At 34.0% G+C, this 16,879-nt stretch overlaps 1 long non-coding RNA gene and 1 other non-coding gene across 2 annotated transcripts in view; both read right to left on the reverse strand.

Annotated features, from left to right (window-relative positions):
- Window positions 1–16,879, reverse strand: part of LOC136832146 (uncharacterized) — a 217,773-nt gene that overhangs the window by 156,465 nt on the left and 44,429 nt on the right. The window lies entirely within an intron of this gene.
- On the reverse strand, window positions 4,988–5,060 carry TRNAV-CAC (transfer RNA valine (anticodon CAC)). The gene has a single exon. It is a non-coding gene; the product is annotated as a tRNA-Val (tRNA).

Raw genomic sequence — 16,879 nt, forward strand, 5'->3', positions numbered from 1 at the left:
AGGGGATAAATTAGCGAAGATTGTTCATGGAGGCTCTTTAATCAGCCCTTCCCATTATTCCTAGCTTGGAAGCCTTCAGATTTTTCTCTTTTTTTTCAGAATTATAACTGGCGTCTTTTCATCACCTCCTTTTATATTTAATCATGTAGAAAAATATTGATTATTGGAGGAAAGCGTCTCTACTTGTCTTGTTACGTGCAGTTAAATCAGGGCCATTCTTCCCGTTTTATGATGACGCTCTCCCGTCAGGAGGAAACCTTTCATATCTGGGCATTCATATTTCACGATAATGATTTCATATAATGTTGATATAATATGCAAGTGATATAGTTGTAAGTACCGATGTACTATGATATCATAACTGTCTGCGCTGGTACGTTAATGAATTTACCAATGCTCTGAGACAATTTGATTCCTCTAAAATCTTCGAAACTGAATATAAAATATCCTAAGCTTTAGTACAAGGTCTTTATTCGGATCCCTTTAGCCTAAGGATTAGGTCGACTTAACGGAAATTGGTTACTTTTCGACTCTGTTCTGTTCTCTGCTAAACTGAAAGGCGGTGGGATTAATACACAGAAGTGATACAACAACTGTTTGTTTTAATGAAGGCGAATCCTTGCATATTAGGAGAATGTTGTTTTCGTTGGAGTTTAAGGATAACTGCAGGTATCTATACATACTTCTGATATATATGGCTTTCTATAATTGTTTTCATGCAAATAACTTCGGTAGTATCCATTAATTCTTAGCGAAGTGTTTTCTTGTGAACATTTTGTAAGATTTTAGCCTCATTTTCATGGATGTTGGTCCAGTGTTGTTTTACATCAGAAAGTAATGCACAGTCCCCTTTACGCAAAGTGTATTTATAAACTACGGCTGTGCTATCCTGGCTTTCAACAGGGGATAAAACAATTTTTTTTTATTACAAACGATGCTGTCTTAGTTGGCTGATGGTAAGTACCAAGGGTTATGGTCCGTTTATCGTATCCTTAAACAATTTTTCACCTCTTTGACCTCGGTCATAATAACATTACACATGGTATATAAACATGTTTTTCATACGTATTTATCTTTTTTAAAATAATCACTGGTAGAGCATCCATCAATCAACCCTTTTGTTCCCGGAGAGCTGTATTCTGATGGCAAAATATGATGCCTTTTTTCTTCTTTATACCTGCCGGGGGTTATTGATTAGCTTGGGAAGAACCATGTTAGACTTTATGATATATTTTTCTTGGACAGGGTTAATGGCTTTCCTCCGCCACAGGGTCTGTTCCTTATATTATGCTGATAACAATAAGGGACTATCACACTTGGAAAAAGTTGAGCACAGCCTTACGCGAAGATCACATTTCGATCTTTGAGAAGCAGAATAACAACAGAAAAAAACAAGTATTCCACAAAAATGTTCCCAGTTGTAATGGGAAATGACACAACCTTTTATCAAAAATATTCCATTTCGAAACTCTGGAGAAATGATGGACAAATGCTTATTGAAAATCAGAGTGGATAACCTGGTTTAAGTTTTTTAACCTTACAAATTTGGAGTAAGAGCATAAAGTGAAGATGACAAACTAAATGGGTAATTTTGAAGCATAAAATAAAAAAAGTAAAGCTGCTTTACTACTGTTGAATATTTTGTGGTTTCTCAAAAGACAAAAAGCTTTTAGGCTGCGGTTTGGAATTGCCGGAGTTACGGTAAAACACCGATAACAAAATAGTAGTTTACCTCTGGCAGATGAGCAAAAGAAAAATTGGAATTTATTTCTTCACACTGTAGGCGCATTCTTACTGCGGTAAGGTGTTCGTTCTTTATTCATTAGCAATTATATATATATATATATATATATATATATATATATATATATATATATATATATATATACATATATATAAATATATATATATACATATATATATATATATATATATATATATATATATATATATATATATATATATATATATATATATATGCTATATATATACATGCGATGTGCATACTGAAGTGTACGTTCGTGACAACATTGGATAAAACAATAACCCCCCTTCTTGCACATATATTGCCATTCTGTTAAAGTTCATTTCATTCTCGATTTGTTTATTCTACTTTCCCAGCAAAGCCAAAGTCACATGAAAGCTTCCAAAACATCGAAAGAACTCAAAATACCGTTGCACGTGAAATATGCAAAGAAACATCAAATTGACATCCTGGTTTATAAGTCATAGTAGTGTTAAAATAATAATAATAATAATAATAATAATAATAATAATAATAATAATAATAATAATAATAATAATAATAATAATAATAATAATACCTCTAAACACTACGGAGTACGATTTTCATTCAAAATTTGAAAACATTATTTTTTTTTACTTGAAATAATTTTTTGGCTATTAATTGCAATTATGATTTCCTCACCTTTCCAGAACCAAATATGTAGTCTCAACTCTAGCCTGACAGGTATTTGTGAATAGGGTGTTATTTATGCATGTTGATCCTATAACCAATCTCTTAACAATGTGAAGACCAATCTGTCGCAGTCAAGGTATGGCGCTGCAACTTATAAATTGGGCTGCTTATGAAATCGGCTATTTATGAACCTACTGTGCATTTCAGCGCTGTGTCTAACAGATTTTCGTCGATAAAATTTTTACAAAGCATCGGATATGGATCGTATTTTGGAAATAGCTATTTGAAACGGCCTAATTGGCAGAAATATGCGGTGATGTCTAATGTGGATAATTAAGGCACTTATCAGAGTAAATCAAAGAAATTTAAAGGGAAACTTAGCTAAATTTAGTGAGCACCCATAGAGAGGCTAGTTGTGACGTAAACCATGACATCAGACGTAATAGCAGGGTTCCCAGTCGTATGATAATGATCATAAAAACACAAATATTTGACCCTCTTGTACAATAAGCAATACCTTGAGTAGGATGCGCGATAATTATCGAAACTGTATGATAATATACTATAAATACATGATAATCTAAACATTTTTATTCTGTACAGTCTAAATAAATAATAAAGAAATTGTTAGAGATTTTGTCTAAACTTAACCAAGTTGAAACTACTAGTACTAGTACTACTACTACTACTACTACTACTACTACTACTACTACTACTACCAACATCTGAGTCTTCATTCATAAAGTATATGGGCGGAGTGTCTAGTAAAGTACGTCTTATTACAGTATCAATGAGGGGAGGGCCTTCAGTAAAGACGTTTTACTAGCCTCTATCTACGAACTTGCTAGATTTAGCTAAGTTTTCTTTAAATTTCTTTTGATTTACTTCTGATAAATGCCTTAATTATCAATGACATCACTGCATATTTTTGACAATTAGGCTGTGGCTTCAAATAGCTATTTCCAAAATGGGATCCATCTCCGATGCTTTATAAAGATTTTATCGACGAAAACCAATTAGACACGGCCCTGAAAGGCACAGTAGGTACTTACCAGGCATTGAACCCTGCCACTTATAAACCTAGCTACCTATGAGATCGGCTACCTGTAAAACTAGGTATCTACAAACATGGCTACCTATGAAACTAGCTACTTGTAAATATGGCTACTTATAACCCAAGCACCTTATTAGCCTGGGTACCTACAAACATGCTGCTTATGAACACCGTTACCTACAAACATGGGTAACTACAAGCCTGGCTGTAAATGAACCCGGCTATTTACAAACATGACCAGCATCAACCCAGCATTTTATGAACTCAGCTACCTATGACCCTAGGTAACAAAAACCCTAGGTACTTATGAACTTGATTACTACATATAAATATCACGTATGACATATTAATAGGAGGAAAGCTGTATCCTAGGTTATATTATGGTAAGTTAGGAGGCACACTTTGTATTGCCATAGACTTACTTTTTGTGTAAAGTTTGAGGAAGCACCCGGAGCTATAGGTGGACGGGGTAGTAATTATCTAGGCTCATATGTGACATTTTTAAGTGGCAGTCAGCTGGCAAGCAAAAATAGACCCTTAAACCACAACCTAAAAACCAGGCTGCTGGTGAATGCAATGGATTTGCTAATAGACGATATAGGATATCATTCCAATGGCTTCACTATTTAATGAAGGAAGTCATAAGAGAACGCTATCAATATAATCGATTTGTCATTTTATCCATATTGAGATTATTTTGACATCAATCCGTTACGTAAACTTTATATTTATTTCTTTGAATTTTAATTGCAGAGTTTTTCTTATATTTAAAATACCGTCCTAAGTCGTGATATATACCAGCGTGCGTATATATATATATATATACTGTATATATATATATATATATATATATATATATATATATATATATATATATATATATATATATATATATAATATATATACTATATATTTATAATTATATATACATACACAGTATATATATATATATATATATATATATATATATATATATATATATATATATATATATATATATCTGAGTGAAATTTTTACTATACTTGGTGTAACCTTTGGCTCACATCTCACCTTCCAAAGATCTTTTATTCCTCACACAGCTGGACTGTGGAACAGTCTCCCGGAGGATGATGTGCAATTAGAACCTTAAGCGTTCAAGCGAAGATGCAATTCATCTTTATTTTGATAATTCATTTATAACTATATCTATTTATTAATCACTTTATTAACTGATTTTTCTTTACTTTCCTGATAATTGATTTCTACTGATAATTGGTTTATACTATATATATATATATATATATATATATATATATATATATATATATATATATATATATATATATATATATATATACACACACAGACAGACAATCAGCAGAGCCCCACCCACTTGAAGAGTGGTATGGGGTGCAAAATCAATACGAAATCTACTAGTCAATAGTGCTTCCGTTTTACTGGAGTTCAGCCTCATACCCCATCGACTACACGATTCTCTAACCCGCTCCATATCATGATTGAAAGTAAAAACTTGTTGTTTCCGCCCGGGATCGAACCGAGGACCTTGCGCGTGTGAAGCGCACGTGATAACCACTACACTACGGAAACCTTATTTAAGAATGGGTGAGTGATATAAATTAAAAATAAAACAGCTATATCATTAAGTGTCTGATGCTGCCAAAAAAGATTCGTCTCACTGAACCCAATGAAAGACTTTATATAAGAGAGGAGCATTGTGCTCACCGGGATTTGTATACAATTCTCCCAAATAGAACATAAATCTCCAGAACTGCTAACTCTTATTTACCGTGAAATATGAGTCTTGGTGTCCGCTTACGGAATGTTGATACAAAAATGATAAAGTCATTGCAAAGACTTGTGGTTATCATATCCTTATGAATATTTTGTTCTATGAAACAAGGAGGAAAACTAAATCTCTCTCTCTCTCTCTCTCTTTGCCTTTCTATCTATCTACCTATCTATCTATATGTCTATCTATCTGTATATCTATCTATCTGTATGTGTGTCTGGTTGTATATGTGCGCCTGCGTGTGGGTATTTATATGAATAATTTACATAACTGGTGCTGACCAAAACCTGGTTATTATAATACTTCAGTAAATCTACGGATCAATGTTCGGAAGTTGATATCCGTCAGCCATCCAAAACAAAGCATCTGTAAAATTCAAGAACAAGTAGCGGAAACACAGATGTATTTCAGTATGTTCTCATTAATTTTTTATTTTCGCAATTACTCTTTTCAAAGCTCCTCTTAAATCTCGACCGGATTTGTCGTTAATTACCGAGGCTTTGAAAATAACCTCTTTAGTTAAAGCCAAAAGAATCTTTTGTTATTCATAAAGCTCCTGTCTCATTAGGCCATCAAGGAATTTATGGCGCACTCCGGCGCGCACATTGCGACCTCTTTCAACTTTATTCTTACGAAGGGGATTACGGGCAATATCAATTTTGTCTACTATAATCAGAGAAGTGTTCGAAAAACTTGACCAAGTTATTTGTTTTTTCTCAGAGAAATGTTTGTAAAACTGTACCAAGTTATTTGTTTTTTCTCAGATAAATGTTTGAAAACTGGACCAAATTATTTGTTTTTTCTCAGAGAAATGTCTGAAAACTGGACCAAATTATCTTTTTTCTCAGAGAAATGTCTGAAAACTGGACCAAATTATTTGTTTTTTCTCAGAGAAATGTCTGAAAACTGGACCAAATTATTTGTTTTTTCTCAGAGAAATGTTTGAAAACTGGACCAAATTATTTGTTTTTTCTCAGAGAAATGTTTGAAAACTGGACCAAATTATTTGTTTTTTCTCAGAGAAATGTCTGAAAACTGGACCAATATTTTTTTTTCAGAGAAATGGCTGAAAACTGGACGAAATTATTTGTTTTTTTCTCAGAGAAATGTTTGAAAAACTGTACCAAGTTTTTTTTTTTTTTTTTTAACTTCCCTCTGATCCTTTCTTTCCTCTTGGCTTACAGATTCAGTTACTGATATAGACTTTTTCGTATCATGCATTTTTTTTCCTAATAATTCAATTTTTTGCTTCTTTCCGAGTCTCCGATATAAAGGTAATTTAATAATTTAGTTGTTTCTATTATCTGACTTGTTATTTCTGAGATATTATACGATTCATAATAAATTAGCACGATCTCTCTCTCTCTCTCTCTCATGTATGTGTTTTTGGTACGAATATGAATAAAATATTAATAGTGTGTTGCCACCGCCTCGTAACTGTGCAGTCATGTGTTATTAGCTCATCAGTCTTGCGGACGCCATGAATACTTGTTTCAGTGCTAAGCTGTTTTTAATGTCAGCTCCGTTCCCGCAGAACATCAGGTTTGTCATGTGAATAAAAACGTAATTTAAATACATTTACCAAGGTTTTGTTTAAAGGACTTATTTATTAAGTACGTGAATAGCCTTATTTTTTACCGAGAGGTCATTATTCTTTCTCCAAACATTACCGGATTTTATACATTAAAAAGGAAGTTACTTTCGGCGCATTATATATGCTCATATAAACATTAATATTGAGAAGTCACGTGTATCTCAGCTTACCTTGTTACTAATTCCACCAACAGTTAACTTTACATGTTTATTCCTTCTAACCCTTTTATTTTCCGTATAATAAAAACAATTTTGGTGACAGGAGATGAAAGCTATCATCTTCAAAATCTTGCTTTGTAAACGAAACACACTGGCAATTAAATTCTTCTTGATGAACGAATGAACGATGTCGAGTTATGGCGTACATCATCACCATTCCTTGAGAAATGGTAAACTGGATTTAATTATACATCCTCTTATTATCTAATCGCTATATATTTGGCCGACGATTTTTAGGTGGCCTCAAGTAAATAAAAACGTAACCTAAGTACTTTTACATGCGTGCTTTTTTTTCTGTACGGAATAATTTACTAGGTGAGTAATTAACATTTTTTTACCCATAAATTACTATTTTTTCCTCTTAAATCCTCGGATTGTAAACATCAACCTTGAAATGGATTAGCGCATCATTTACGGTCTGTCAAACATTGATATTGAGTATCCACGTGTCTCAGATCATCGTAACTGTTCCCGGTTTGTTTACTTTTTTTGTTCATACCTTCTAATCCTTCTGTTTTTCAGATAAAGTTGTTCTAACAATGATCTAACATTAATGAATAGCGGTAATAGTGAATTTGATGACATGAAAAACGCGTCTTTACCTTTAACAGCTCATTTTTAGAATGTTCTACAGTTGTAATGGAATTCTTCGTGATGAATGAATGTGATTAAATTGCTTTCACGAATATAGGTGATCTCGAGATTTAATTAATTGATTTATTAATCCAGCCTTTACATATATATATTTATTTCTAAGCATTTTGAACTAAATCCCCATTTCCTTCAAGGATTTCGTCTCAATCTCACGGCGTTGGCTTCGCCGAAATGATCTGCAATCCAGGTGTCCGATGTATGGAATTCTATTTTTTTTTAATCGAACGTGAAATATAAAATCTTACTTGATTAATGTTTTCAGTGTCTGTTGATGTTAAAATTAAACGGGCCAGTAATTCCTTTTAAAAGCAGGGTAACGTTTTAATGTTGAAAAGGGAGAGAGAAGACTGAAATACTGATTTCAAAGAGACACTGAAAAAACTAACAAAAAAAAAGAATGGAGGAACACTTGTGTAATTAATTAAAAACAATTATTATTATTATTATTATTATTATTACATTAGTAGTAGCAGTTGTTGCTGTTGTTGTTGTTGTTGTTGTTGTAGTAGTAGTAGTAGTACTAGTCCTAGTGAATAGCAGTAGTAGTAATGATAGATGATTAGTCCTAAAATCAGCGGTAGCCGAGAAATCTCGTATGGGAAAAATGTTTTAATAACTTATTTACTTAATTTCAATTACAGCTGTAATAGTGATTTCCTTCATAAATTCCTTCTCTCTCTCTCTCTCTCTCTCTCTCTCTCTCTCTCTCTCTCTCTCTCTCTCTCTCTCTCTCTCTAAATTACAGTATCTTTACCTCCGTCAAAAAAACCTATAAGGAACTGTTCAAATATTTTTCGTGAACCTGGGTGGAAGCATTTACGATAGCGGTGATTATTAATAACAACAATAATAAGCAGTATCAGCGGACTTTCATTTTTAATGAAGCTTCTCTTGTTTTCCCTACCAGACCATTCATCTAGTTCTTCACTGGACGGGTGGGTAGAGCTCTCGGCTAGCACGCTGATGGCCCAGCGTTCGACTGACATAATGCTTGTTCTATATTCATTTCTTCAAAGGAAGGCTACAGGTACCCTAGAAACGTTTTTATTTTACTGATGTAAACATATAAATATGCATATTGAATATAGGATTCAGGCCAAAGGCCTAGCACTGGAACTTATGAGGTCATTCAGTGCTGAAACGGAAATTGACAGTAAAAGGTTTGAAAGGTGCAGCAGGAGGAAAACCTCGCAGTTGCACTATGAATCAATTGTTAGGAGAAGGTGGACAGTAAGATGGAAGAGAGAATATCAAAGGAGGTACAGTAAAAGGAAAGAAAGGGGTTGCAGCTATGGGCCGAGGACATGCTGCAAAGAACCTCAAGTAATGCCTACAGTGCACCGCATGAGGTGCACTAATAGCGGTAACCCCCACCCCCCATCCACGGGGACAAATATGCATATAACGACAAGAAATTTAAAGTAGGGCCGTTAACATTCCTCTCCAGTTCAACACTGCATGGTCTCAGGCCATATTTTACATTTCCTGTGCTTTTAGACACAGCTGTATGCTCAAATTAGTAAAATGAAACATGTCAAGTATGTCTATACCCTCCCTTTGAGGAAATGAATTTAGAACAAGCATTACGCGGCCTTTCTCTTTAAAGAAAGAGTGCATTAGTCAAACAGAGGAACTTTCTTATATATTAAGCTCCGCTGATGCAGCATTAATTTTTAACTAAACTTTCTACAGAAAAGGTCTCCTTCCTAAATAATGATGATAACAAAAGTAGCTCTTGCTTTTGACCTTGGTTTTGTCATTGGCCTTGTTGCCTATTGTATTAATGCCTTGTTGCCTATTGTATTAATCACATGGAAGAAATAAGATTGGTTCATCAACAAAATAAAGATAAAGGAATATATCCAACGAACCTAACGTTTATTGAAAATAGTTGAACCGCTCAAAAGAACACAATAAAATCAAAAGCAGTGTAGCAAAGTAGCAAAAAAGTAAGACGGCGTAAATTCCGAAGTAATGTGCAGTTAAGAAAAATAGATGGAGGATAAGTTTATACAACTACCAGTCATTATTTTATCCTTGAACCAAATTTACAAAACTTAAACCACTTTGTAAGAATCCACCTTGAGAATATTTCATGAAGAATTCAAAATTAAAAGAACTTTTTTCTATTTTCCCCTCCATCAAAATAAAAAAATAAAAAAATAAGCCTGCTAAATAGTCTGGCTAATGAAAGCCTAAAATCTGGAGCATTTAGGTAAAAGTTGACACGTAAACCAATCTCGCTAATACATCGCCCAGAAAATAAATGAAGATATTTATAGGAAAAGCGGCGAATTGAAGGAAATATTATTGAGAATATTAGGACTTGGCGGTACGTATGGATATACTGAAAGCACGAGTGTTTGGGTTCTTAGTGTTCTTGTTATAAATGTCGTAAAGGTCTGTTTATGGCAGTATGGTTATATGGTAAGATTTTAATGAGCAACAACATTTTTATGACGTACATAATAACGATGAATGAATAAAGCAATAAAAAAGTTTATAAAAAGTTAATAATTTCTTTAGCTTTTCGAAAACTAGTAACTTGAATAGAGAAGAAAATGTGTTTTTTCCTGAGTGTGACTGAAACAAACTTAGCACAGAACAGAAAAATTTTCATTAAATTTTCTGAATGCTGAAACTAGTAGAACAGTTAGAAGTTATGTTGTACATTCTAATCTATCGAAACCATGGAAGATGTAGAGCTCAGAACAAATCTTATCCTTTTGATAAACTATATATATAATATATATATATATATATATATATATATATATATATATATATATATATATATATATATATATATATATATATTTTTTTTTTTTTTTTTAAATATGTCGGTAGGATGTTTTCCAAAAACAGGAGACTCCAATGACTGTTAGGACGCTGTTACATGGCGTTATACCTTTGTACCCTTGAGGAGCGTGGGATGTATATTTACTTCATCAAGAATATGTCTCTTTTTATGTCCACTGAAGTGACCGAGAACGTGATGTGCTAGAAGAGTTAATAATAATAATAATAATAATAATAATAATAATAACAATAATAATAATAATAATAATAATAATAATAAATTTAATCTCAGCTCAAGGTCATATACATGGAAAATACAAAGTAGAGACAATAACATACACACACTCTAGATACATGAGATAACATGATAAAAATTGATAAATACGGCAATATCCACAGCTGGTGAAGAAGTTGAAAAAATAGTACGGTACTCATAATAAAGATAAATACAATAATAATATTGATAATAGTAAAAAAAAACCAATGGGGCAGTGCCTCAAGAACATAGCATGAGAAGGAAGACCCGGTACAAAGCAGGTATTTACGAATAATGTTGAAAACTAACTTCGCGGTCATTAAAGGGCAATATTTTATCTATTCTTGTTTTTCGTTTACCATTTTGGTGTTAGTTTCTGGTACTACTTGAGTTTCAATAACGTGCTCAATTATTGTTACTTGGAATTAAATGTATACTACAATTTAGGTAGATTTTACCTGTAGGCAGACATCGCAAAAAAGCATCATAGAAGCATGTCTCATTTCAGTATTCAAGAGTTACCATGATACAAGAAGCAACTCTGACCTATACATGTTTTCAACGTAGGCGAGATACTACATGGTACATATTCAAATATGGAAAATAAAAAGTAAACATCGGCGTCTGTGGTCGTCTCTTGAGGGGCACATACATCCATCCCCTCTTGCTCAGCAGATATGCAAATAGGCCCCCCAATAACCATAAACCTTAAAATTCGCTCAGGAGGAATTCCACTTTTTCTCGTCTATCGCCATCAGCTCAAGTTTACAGCCTTAATCTAAGTGTATCGGAAATATAAGTAAAAAACGGTATTCTGAACGGTATTGCTGAACGAATATTCTCTTTTATTCAGAAGAAAATCCAAATCCATAGTTAACTAAAGATTACTGACGGAACGGGAAATCTTGCTTTCGCTGAATCAGAAAATATTTTCTTCGATGCGTCAATAAATAATTCGATGGACAGGATGTCGCATAGGTCAACGCTTGAAATGATTACCAAAAATAATATACATTATAAAAAGAGAAAAAATTTAAAAAAGGATCAGTGGAAGACTGGTACATAAACAGACATATACAGTATAGAGTATAACCTATATATTTTCATCTAAGAAGAAATGTCTTTAATGAAGATAAATCTAAGTAATTGCAATAATTTGCGTCTCCACGCTTAGGCTTACATCAGATAAAGATATGATGAACAGATATTTAGATCTACTGACAGATGGGTGAAGAAATGAGAAGAACACAAAGGAATCCAATGAAAGGAAACCTGTATTCAATCCTTTGTTTCACAACCAAAAAATAAGACTTCTAATTAGTGTCAGATTAATGTTTCTTGATACGAGTGTTACCAGTTTCTTTCAGGGATGATTAAGCCACAAATACTATTGTTCCTCTGTAATGAAGGTTGCGACTACATATTGAAGGTATATAGTTTACCTCTTAGCTTCAAGGATGTTGCAATGGTTATTAACGGACTGTATGTATCCACCAGCCTTTGCCCAGGAATCGGACACAAGACCTCTCGCGAGAATGATATAGGTGGCACCATAATGGGCACCATAATGTTTACACACACACACACACTATATATATATATATATATATATATATATATATATATATATATATATATATATATATATATATTGGAAGGTATGCTATGGAGATAGAAGTGCAGGGTACAAGAAGACGAGGAAGACCAAGAAAGAGATGGATAGGCTGCGAGGGAGGGCATGAGAGAGAAAAAGACTTGACGAAGCAGAAGCGCACCCGAGAGATAGATAGAAAGCGACTCATCGAAAACTGCGACCACGTATAGGAACGGGACTAAGCTTAGAAATATATATATATATATATATATAATATATATATATATATATATATATATATATATAATATATATATCTATATATATATATGTATATATATATATATATATATATATATATATATATATATATATATATATATACTTAATGAGTATAATGAATGTTTATCACAGGCACCGTGAAATTTATTCACAAAGAAATGGCTCAGTGGTCAAAAGTCATTGTACATCGTTGTTTTTAAACAGCCAGCGGTTCGGATTCAAACGGTGACAAAGCAACTATGAACTATAATCATCTTACGGGTAAGTTATCCTCGAGGTATTGTGAAATGTGTTTTAAAGCGATGTTTGGGGTAGTAAAACTGTGGCTTTCTGTGCAACTGGCATTAAGTATTCATTGATAATCATGAAAGAATACTATACTGTATCTTCAAAAAGGAAAACAAAACCTTGAATATGCATGGACCTTTGAGAATGGGAACATGGAAATATAACCACCATCTCTTTGCAGCTATACTAATAATTCTACAAGCTGCATGAGGTGGTAACGACTTGGGGTGAAGTGACAGTGATACAGTTTTCAGCAACATTTTCTCTCTCTCTCTCTCTCTCTCTCTCTCTCTCTCTCTCTCTCTGCATCCAAAGATAAAAGTGGATTTACTCCGGGAGTGAGATTGTCACTATAAAACAGTTTTTGACACTTCTCTCCCACTCACCCCCGTCTCTCGGGCTAAAAAGGTAGAAGTGGATTTGCTTCGTGATCCTCTTTTGCCGGCGGAACAGGGGCCTGTCCTCGTGAAAACTTCCGGATAATATTCCCTCGGTTTTTTATCCCAACGGTTCGAATGACTTTTCATTTGGGAGACCCAGGGCAGATTTTATTCTCTGATTTCCAGGCCCAAGTAATGACTGGGGATGTAACACAGGTTTTATATAAGATTTCATGGAGCTTCACGTGTATCATTCAGTTCCAAAAAAGTTAGATTGTAATTCTTGCATGTATAAACATTTTGTCATTGTTTTTTAATGCTTACGCCAAGTAAGCTATGATTATTTAACAAGCAAGTGTTCTAAATCCATAAAGATGAGGATATGGAAAGCTATTTAATCCCGCGAAGTATTTTATCTGAATTATAAAAAAAATCATTCGCCTCACCTACGTATCGTATGCAAACTATCATCAGATAACTTTAAACCTTAAACCTGCACTGCGCTCAAGATTTCTAGCTTTTATATGCATACATGAAAAGGAAGCGGGAGTATCGATGCAATAATATTCTATGGCACCAGATTTCCCGTAGCATATATATACAGAGAGAGAGAGAGAGAGAGAGAGAGAGAGAGAGAGAGATAATTATATATATGTATATAGATATATATATGTATATATATGTATATCATATATATATATATATATATATATATATATATATATATATATATATATATATATATATATATATATATATATATATATATATATATATATATATATATACGTGGGTCAGATGCACCGGAAGAAATATTTTGAAGATGTATTTCCTTGTATTTCATCTTCAGTTTTAGATTAGCCGAATTATAGATGTAAATAATCTTCAATTAGATCATACAGGGAGAAGAACAAAGACTCACATACAGCCCCTCTAATAAAGGATGTGCAGATTATGATGGTTGGAAAGGTTATACAGACAATATAGCAAAGAATGGAATCACCATGGAGACCGCAGCAACAAACGCTATAGCGATGAATTAATTCCTCAGTAGGTTGCGTATAGAAACTGAACTTCAACTCCAAGCTTAACTCAGAGGGGAACGGTTGATTTCGCGAAGTATCAATATATTAATAACAAATCCTAAAAATTAAAGCTTGGAAAGATATTTCATTACTAAGCTGAAAAAAAATTGTCCTGGCATAAAATTTCATCGCTGTTCAAGACACCGATAAAAGGACCTGAATTTTAGTTATATCTATATTAAATGAGCCGCAATGTGTATTATATTTTTCTGTGACAGACAGTGATGGTTTATGGATAAGAACACCACACTTTTTTGAATGGGAAGACTTGTAGGAAATGCAGCAATACTAATACTACTATTCTGTTACCCATGTCGCCATTTCATTTCAGTAAATCTAGAGATAATTAGAATTTCAATCATGACTTGATATGTGTCAAATCCTTGCATCCCGAGTCCCTCGCCGGAAGTGATTTGGAGTTATTTTCAAGTTACCGGTACTGGTGAATGGTTCGAAGCAGTGACAGTACCCTAGGGACATTCATACTCATTTTTCCCCAAGCAGTAGGCATCGGGTGGGGGTCGTGAATTTAGATGCCAGTCGCCCTTGTGGGAGGATGATTATGAAACTAGTAGATTAGTGTGTAATTTCCTTTCCTAATATGCTCCTCCTCCTCCTCCTCCTCTCTCTCTCTCTCTCTCTCTCTCTCTCTCTCTCTCTCTCTCTCTCTCTCTCTCTCTCTCTCTCTCTCATTGTTGGAAGAGACTTAAATCCATTTACAATCAAGAACTGCATTACCGTCTCATATCGCTCACGAAAGGGCCATTCCGGCCAAATTTATCCCGTCATAAATCCCGGTTAAGAGGTGCCGAGTGTCGTAGGTCACCGGTGCCAAGGACTGGGCACATAAGTTCGTCTCAAGGTAGTAGACAATCTTTTATACCCAGGGATCGTTTGCCCTGGATAGTGCCATTCTGTTAGTGAAGTATATTCTTTATGTGAATATTCACTGAAGGTTTCATGAACCTCAAATATTTATGTTTATGCAAGTATTTACATTTTTCCTGGTTACTATCAACAAGAGACTTAATCTTATAATATTTCCAGTAATTACTCTGCTTAATGCACTTCGCCTAGTACGGATGATATCATTCCGATCTACACTGACAGTATCCAAAATCTTGTTATTTGATTCCCAACATTAATTCACTTTACATTCGAAACTGAGTTTTTTTTTCTTTTTGTATGTGTTTGTTAGCATGTTTATTTAAAATGCATCATGTAAGCATTTCGCTCATTAGGAAAATCAGCAGGAACTCTAAATTCTAGTAAAATTTAATCACTGCCGAAGGTATTTTTCGCTCTGATCAAGTCAGCTTTAATACCTGATGCTCCTATTAAATTAGGCATTTCACATTTTATAAATGAGAACAACTAAGTGCTGCATTTTTTATCACATATTTTACGTACTCAGTTGTATTCATGAATCTTGAATCGCAGGTGAACTAGGTTTGGCGACTGTTTATTAAAACTAAGATATTTTTTAGGATCCCAAGATGGGAAGTCATTAAATATACCTTTTCAGGAAGGTAGATAAACGAAATTATTGTACCAATATTCTTGATAAATTTTGTTGATATGATCACTGCTTCTACAGCCTGCATTAATTACCAATCATTACACATATATCTGAGAAGAAAGAATCTTGTGCTGACATCAAACGCGGGAAAAGAAATATCTACAAAGTTTAAAAGAACGAATTCTACGAAATGAATGTTTTCGGGTCAGAAAAAGATTCTGCGTTGGATGATGGCGTTGCAGACTCCATAAAGATCAAAATCAACAACCTTTCCAGCTTTGTTTGTTACTTACTGCGTTTATAACTGATGGCGTCATTAACCTGGTAGATGTAACGCCAGATAATGCAAATCGGTCAGTCGGTCATTTTAACATAACATAAAAACGTTACAAGTTTCTGTTTTCGGTGTGCGTGGGAAAGTGGAATGGATCAAGGAATAACTCACTCTGCTTCTCCTTCTTTAGTAGTTTTGAATGTAAACCATTCAATATGGGTCGCTCAATGCTGTATGGAACAAGCAAAATGATTATACTTTCCTATTATTCTTTTTGCTCACGACTAGAAGAGAATTTCATGTATTTGCTGGTCAAGAACTACATTATCGTCTCATATCGCTCGCCAAAGTGCCATTCCCGCCAAATTTATCCGGCCATAAATCCCGGTTAAGAGGCGCCGAGTTTCATAGCCGCAGCTGCCCGAGGAACGAACGGGGCAAACTCTCGCTTGTCGCTTGGTATTTTACCTTCGTGCCCGAACGCCTTTGCGCTCAGTAATGCCATTCTTCGCGTTCGTGGAATATTAGGTGAATGTTTCACTGGAGAGATGATAATTCTAAAGTATTCATATTTGTTAGAGCGTTTGTAACCCCATGGGCATTTATCGACGATATGGCCTCACTGCAGTAATATTTTCAGTAACAAACCGACTAATGCATTGATGTCCAATACTT

This window comes from Macrobrachium rosenbergii, chromosome 49, assembly GCF_040412425.1.
Source record: "Macrobrachium rosenbergii isolate ZJJX-2024 chromosome 49, ASM4041242v1, whole genome shotgun sequence".
NCBI lineage: Eukaryota > Metazoa > Arthropoda > Malacostraca > Decapoda > Palaemonidae > Macrobrachium > Macrobrachium rosenbergii.